This window comes from Dendrobium catenatum, unplaced genomic scaffold (assembly GCF_001605985.2).
Source record: "Dendrobium catenatum unplaced genomic scaffold, ASM160598v2 fragScaff_scaffold_1427, whole genome shotgun sequence".
Lineage (NCBI taxonomy): Eukaryota > Viridiplantae > Streptophyta > Magnoliopsida > Asparagales > Orchidaceae > Dendrobium > Dendrobium catenatum.
In genome coordinates this window covers 231,176-238,365 of record NW_021319889.1, presented here as the reverse complement: position 1 = coordinate 238,365, position 7,190 = coordinate 231,176, and positions in this window count along the sequence as shown.

Below are 7,190 nucleotides of genomic sequence, written 5' to 3'. Positions count from 1 at the left end.
TGTGTGTTAGATAATAGTTCATCACTAAGACGAAAAACTTTCTCAACTTACTGCTTCAAATTTACCAGCCCTCAATAATACTCACCTTATCATGACATTTATTTTGTCTATAAATTTGATGAAATCAAAATTGAGATGATCATGAACTTAATTTTGGAAATTCTAAATTCAAATTGATATTTTTATTTATATATTTTTTATGACGACTTTTTAATAATAATTCCAAAATTTTGTAATCAAACACGCGTGTACGGACAAGATCTTTAGACCGGACCACTGGAGATCTCTGACGCGTCTTTCTGTTTTTTTATATCACGAGGGAATCTCGGCCCTCAGGATGCATCCGACGGTTGTCAACCGCGGGCCCCATGCCTGGTCCTTTAGAACGGTACGATGGGCCCCAGCCGCCCAGGGGCTTACCAGATGTTCTATGATCCATTCTAGACCATTCGATCTCAATCCAACGGACATCAATGCATTGCACAAACGTCAAAATATAAGACTAATTGACGGTTCGAACCGAAATCAAATAAAGGCCTTATTCCTGACAAAATTCTTGGCCGCATCGTCGCGCGGTCAACTAGTCAAAAGCTAGATGAGCGAGCCAGCATAACGCATCGAGTACGAAGTTTATGTGAGGTGGCTTTATTCCGTTAGATCAACATTGAGATTCGTTTCCATAGTAATTATACAATGCATTTAATCATCTTAAGGCCGAATTTTAGGCTTTTTGGAGAAATTTTGGGCTTACAAGATGAAAAAGAAAAAAAAATTATAAAAATTGATAAACAATAGAGACAACTATAGAGGCTTAAAAGTGATTGCGAGTAAGAAAAAGTTGTATCAAAATTGTTAAAACGAGCAACAAACCCTAACTAAAATGGGACAAAATCCAAACAAACAAGCATGGACTAAGAGGAGCAAACTCAAAATAAGGAATCAACCAAAATGTTATCAGCTTGAATTGTCAGATATACGAAAGCCAGATTGATCAATGCATCCCTGATTGCCATAGGCCATTCATAAAAATGTAGGCTGCCACAATAGACCATCCAGAGCCAAGACTGTTCCCATAGGCCATCCAAGGGACAACAAGCTCCAAACATCATCATCCATGAAGCAACCCAAAAAACACTACATAGTGGGAAATAAAGGCACGGAAAGGCAAACCACCAACCAAGTTAGAAGCAATGCGGATAATTCACATTAAGATTGTCCAAGTTCTTCCACTTAATCACTTTGGCAAAAAGTGCTTTCTTAATGTTGGCGCAAACAGAAGTAGAGTAGCTGCTCGAGGCGGAGAACCGCCTATTATTCCTTCCCCACCAAAGATAATAAAGGGTGCCGCAAGTAGTAAAGAAGCCAAAATTCTTATCTAGCAAACTGAAATGAGACATATTGCCGATGAGCTCAACGTCCTGTAGCATATTAAGTCTAAGCATGAAGCTACTTAGAAATGACATAAGTGTAGATAAAACTTTGAAACAAAAATCTTAGTCGAAAAAAGATGGTGATGAGACTCATTAGCATTATAATAAAGTGACAAACAAGGGTGACGTCAATGCCTATCCTAATAAGAAGATTCACCATTTTGCGGCCAATGTTAATAACCATCCAGCATAAGAGGAGTACTGCAAAGCAAATTTCTTATGATAGATGAACATGCCAAGTTATAGATTGAAAGTTAGAGAAGTAGTGTTCTGTAAAAGTTTTAAAAAATTGGAAGTTCATGAATGGTCCAAGCATGCAATTGTGTGTGTAGGGTTGTGCTAATTTGCACAAACTAATGCCTTAATAATATCATGCTTGAGTACACTTCAATACTGATATAGAACTCCACCACTATTGTTAAAGACACTTTCAAATGCTACAATAGTTATTAGGATGTACAACACGTCATGAGTCATAACAGAAACCTCAAGAAATCCATATTGATTGCCTTTCCAAAATGCAATATATCTTACTCAATTTTTAAATCAAATTTTGGTTCATTGAGATATATTTATAGTTTTGACTTCCTAGGCATTATGACTTCCTCCTCAAAAGAATCAAGGTCTTGTTAGAGAAACTCAAAATATGTTGAACAAATTTAGTGGAAGAATTGGAAAAAATAATGAAATGAATTAAGTACATGTAGAAATTGTGACTTAATTATAGTAGAAGAAGTGCTTCTTGATAGACCATTTTGCATCCTTTGAGTTGCATTTGAATCTTGCCTTATTGAACTATTACCACTTTTTATTGTATAGTTTGCAAATAACGAGAATAACTTATATCTAACATTTCTTAATTCAGAGACATAATCCCCTTTAGACAATCTCCTGCAACATCACTTTACAAAAGTAAATTTATATCGGGGATTCAGAATGTTAGCTATCGTCGATATAACACTAAGCTAGCATCACCAATAATGGTTGAATTCCTAATGAAGGTAGATTTTTTGTGAAGTTTGAGTTCCTTGAGAAAGCCAATTTTGCCAAAGAATGACAATTCTCAATAAAGGTTCAATTCCCAACAAAAGGTGACTTTATCAACAAAGATCAACTTCCAAATTTAGGATGACTAAAGTAAAAGGACTAAGTGTACAATTTATAAAAATTGATAAACAACTGAGACAACTATAGAGGCTTACAAGTGATTGCAAGTAAGAAAAAGTTGTATCAAAATTGTCAAAACCAGCAACAAACTATAACTAAAACGGGACAAAATCTAAACAAACAAGTATGGACTAAGAGGAGCAAACTCAATACAAGGAATCAACCAAAATGTTATCAACACGAATTGCCAGATATACGAAAGCCAGATTGATCAATACGTCCTTGGTTGCCACATGCCATTCATGAAAATGTAGGCTGCCACAATAGACCATCCAGAGCCAAGATTGTTCCCATAGGCCGTCCAAGGGACAACAAGCTTCAAACATCATCATCCATGAAGCAACCAAAAAAACACTACAGAGTGGAAAATAAAGGCACTGGAAGGCAAACCACCAACCAAGTTAGAAGCAATGCGGATAATTCACATTAAGATTGTCCAAGTTCTTCCACTTAATCACTTTGGCAAAAAGTGCTTTCTTAATGTTGGCACAAACAGAAGTAGAGCAGCTCCTCGAGGCGGAGAACTGCCTATTATTCCTTCCCCGCCAAAGATAATAAAGGGTGCCTCAAGTAGTAAAGAAGCCAAAGTTCTTATCTAGCAAACTGAAATGAGATATATTGCCGATGAGCTCAAAGTCATGTAGCATATTAGGTCTAAGCATGAAGCTACTTAGAAATGACATAAGTGTAGACAAAACTTTGAAACAAAAATCTTAGTCGAAAAAAGATGGTGATGAGACTCATTAGCATTATAACAAAGTGAGCAAACAAGGGTGACATCAATGCCTATCCTAATAAGAAGATTCGCCCTTTTGAGGCCAATTAATAACCATCCAAGCATAAGAGGAGTACTGCAAAGCAAATTTCTTATGCTAGATGAACTTATGCCAAGTTACATATTGAAAGTTAGAAAAGTAGTGTTATCCAAAAGTTTTAAAAAATTGGAAGTTCAGGAATGGTCCAAACAATTGTGTGTGTAGGGTTGTGCTAATTTGCACAAACTAATGCCTTAATAATATCATGCTCGAGTACACTTCAATACTGATCTAGAACTCCACCACTATTGTTGAAGAAGCTTTCAAAGGCTATAGTAGTTATTAGGATGTACAACACATCATGACTCATAACATAAACCTCAAGAAATCCATATTGATTGCCTTTCCAAACTGCAATATATCTTGCTCTATTTTTCTATCAAATTTTGGTTCATTGAGATATATTTATAATTCTAACTTCCTAGGCATTATGACTTCCTCCTCAAAAGAATCAAGGTCTTGTTAGAGAAACTCAAAATGTTGAACAAATTTAGTGGAAGAATGGGAAAAAATAATTGAAATGAATTAAGTACATGTAGAAATTATGACTTAATCATAGTAGAAGAAGTGCTTCTTGATAAACCATTTTGCATCCTTTGAGTTGCATTTGAATCTTGCCTTGTTGAACCATTACCACTTTTTATTGTATAGTTTGCAAATAACGAGAATAACTTATATTTAACCTTTCTTAATTCAGAGACATAATCCCCTTTAGACAATATCCTGCAACACTACTTTACAAAAGTAAATTTATATCGGGGATTATGAATGTTAGCTATCGTTGATATAACACTAAGCTGTCATCACTAATAATGGTTGAATACCCAATGAAGGTAGATTTTTTGTGAAGTTTGAGTTCCTGAAGAAAGCTAATTTAGCCAAAGAATGGCAACTTCTCAATAAAGGTTCAATTCCCAACAAAAGGTGACTTTATCAACAAAGATCAACTTCCAAATTTATGATGACTAAAGTAAAAGGACTAAGTGTACAATTTAACTTATTTTAGAAGGATGAATGTCTTATGAGTTATGACTTCACACATAAGAGTTCAAAAAATAAATAAATAAATGAGAAAGACTTACAACTTTATAAAAATTCAAAGGCAAAATGAATTCTTATTTTGTTAAAAACTCTATTAAAAAAGTTAAAGAAAACTTAAAGCTCAATTTCCTTCTAAAAACTTTCATTTTATGAGGTGTATTAGGCAAAAATAGAAAATTAATTCATGGGAGGATAACTTGAAGAGCCAGAAATCTTGAACTTGGCATACAAGAAGGTCAAAGATCCTCCTAATATGCATTGAACTATGGATTAAAGGTACCTCTTGAGGAAGGTCACTTAACTAGATCAGTTAATGAAGGGTGAACTCCATAAACGTTATGAAATGACTTGTTTGAGTAGTCTCATAAGCCCCCTCATCAGGATATTGTTAGTCCTCATCTTATCAACCTTTAGAAAAACTTCTTGAATAGATCTTTCTGTCAGATAGACAAAGCAACTACTTTATTAGTTGATCTTGGCCTCAACTTCATTCACCTTCAACCTCTTGTATTGCCCAGAAACTTCAAACATAATAATTAATTTAGTGTTCTTCACCTTCTTGGGCTCATCATTGACTTCAAATGCGTTTGCTTCTTTCTTTATTGATGTCATATTTGAATCAACACTTCCAATCTACTCATAGATATTGTCATATGTGGCTCATTTTCAAGTGATTTCACATAGAGTCACCCAACATATCATCTCCTTTCCTCTCTACATATAAGTTTAGGATTCCTCCATATCATTAAAGTCATAACCTTTGGAGTAGAGACTTGCTCAACAGTATCTCCAATTATTTCTTTTGCGAAGTCACCTCCCATGGAAACTTTCATGCCATTTGTTAGCTGACAACATTCTCATCATTGAGGTTCCCAACTTTGTGAGTGACTTGACAACATCTTTGCTAGTGGCATTCTTAGGAGTTGATTCCTTCATACTTCCAACTTGTTCCCTCTCTAGCTCTGCCATCATGTGAAGCTCGTCTTCACTCACCCTTGGTGTGGCTCCTTGGCCCCAGATATTGCTACTCGAATTAATGATGTTCGAGATCAACTCTAGTCTTAATATTTTACTTTGAGGAGTTTCAAACCTTGAGAACATGCTGGACTCTAATACAAAAGAAGATCCATGAGTGTTGAAACATTTACTCTTTATTGTATATGGAGAAATATTAAGTTTCATCTCCATTGTCAAATCACTACCCAAAATATATTCAAAGCCCATTTCGGAGTGCTTGTTCCTAGGAGACCAACTTCTACCTTCTAAAGCCTATAGGCCCTCTCAAAAACCACTTCACTTGGTGGGGAGTATCACTCTCAACCACCTTTATTTCTTTTGGTGGATTGGTCTTCTTCTTCTTTAGCAGAGGATTCTTAGTATATATAGATGCCTAAATAACCATTATAACTACACATCATGATCTTCCTAGACCTCCTACTAAACTCATAAAAATAGTAACAATTGTGAGACAATGTACTTCCTTTATGGAATCTAAATTTATTTATAGGCAATACTCAAACCATATTAGCAAGCTTAATAATGAGAAGAGAGAGAGAGAGAGAGAGAGAGAGAAGGCCTTATGACTTCTTAATCCTAAAAAGTAGATAACTCAAGGCAATAAGCTATGTACTAGGCCTGCCCTCCCACCATCTATTTATAGGTGGGGTAGAGGCGTAGCCTTAAAAGAAATTAATAGCAAATATATGATTTATAGAATATGACCTAATAAAGGCTTTACATAAAATAAAGATACACTAGCAGTGACTTTTTGAGAATTTAACTATGCATTTAGTACTTTTCATATGTGAGTGGCGACACACAAAATCGTTGATCGACTTCGACTTTTTTAGCTGAGTGGTGATCAGTAGTCATGTTAAGTTGTAAAGAGTGAATTTACTTAATTAACCTCCATAACTGAGAGGATAGGAAAATACTTTACACTTCTTTAATCTTGGGTTGACTAGACAACGAGTTCATCAAGACAATGGTAACTACTTCAGGTTGACCCAAAAACTAACAATTCTTAGTTGTTTGAAGAGTTTACATCTATTAGTCCATGATACCAACCTTCGCTAGTTAGTCATGTTGACTCGAACTCATTCCAAACAATTTTGGATGTACATCCTCATCTTTCAAGAACATGCAGAGATAAAAAAAAATCAACACATTAGAGAATAATGATATGAAGACATGCAATAAAAATTTATGTCCACACATTTATAGGCTTTTAATGGTATCATACATGCCACTAGTCAAAGATACAAATGCTTTGTATATCCAACACCCTAATTATGTTACTATTTGCCACGTCAAATTAGATTATATAATCATTCTCTTGTTTTTCTCAGCTTCTTGAAAGGATGAGAATTAGGGAACTAACGAACCCTCACATTCAACTGACTCAAATTGATAAAATTATCATAAAACTAACACAAAGATTATTGATCATGAAACAACTCAAAACTACCCAAGGTTGAAGCTACCCAAAGCCTCCAATCTCTTAGGACCAAATCTCCTTAGTCGCTCAAAAGACATACCCAACCCATTTCTCAGTACTCGGCCACTAAATCCGTACAAGGATTCATAAATTCACCCACTCATTAAAGCCTATTCACCTAATGAACTCGACTACTCATCTAAAATGCTCATCAGCTAACTATTGTTTCTAGTCAAATGAACCCATAGGGGGGCACTCTTCCTCAATCTAAAACTCATCCAAAGTTTACTTAAATTAACA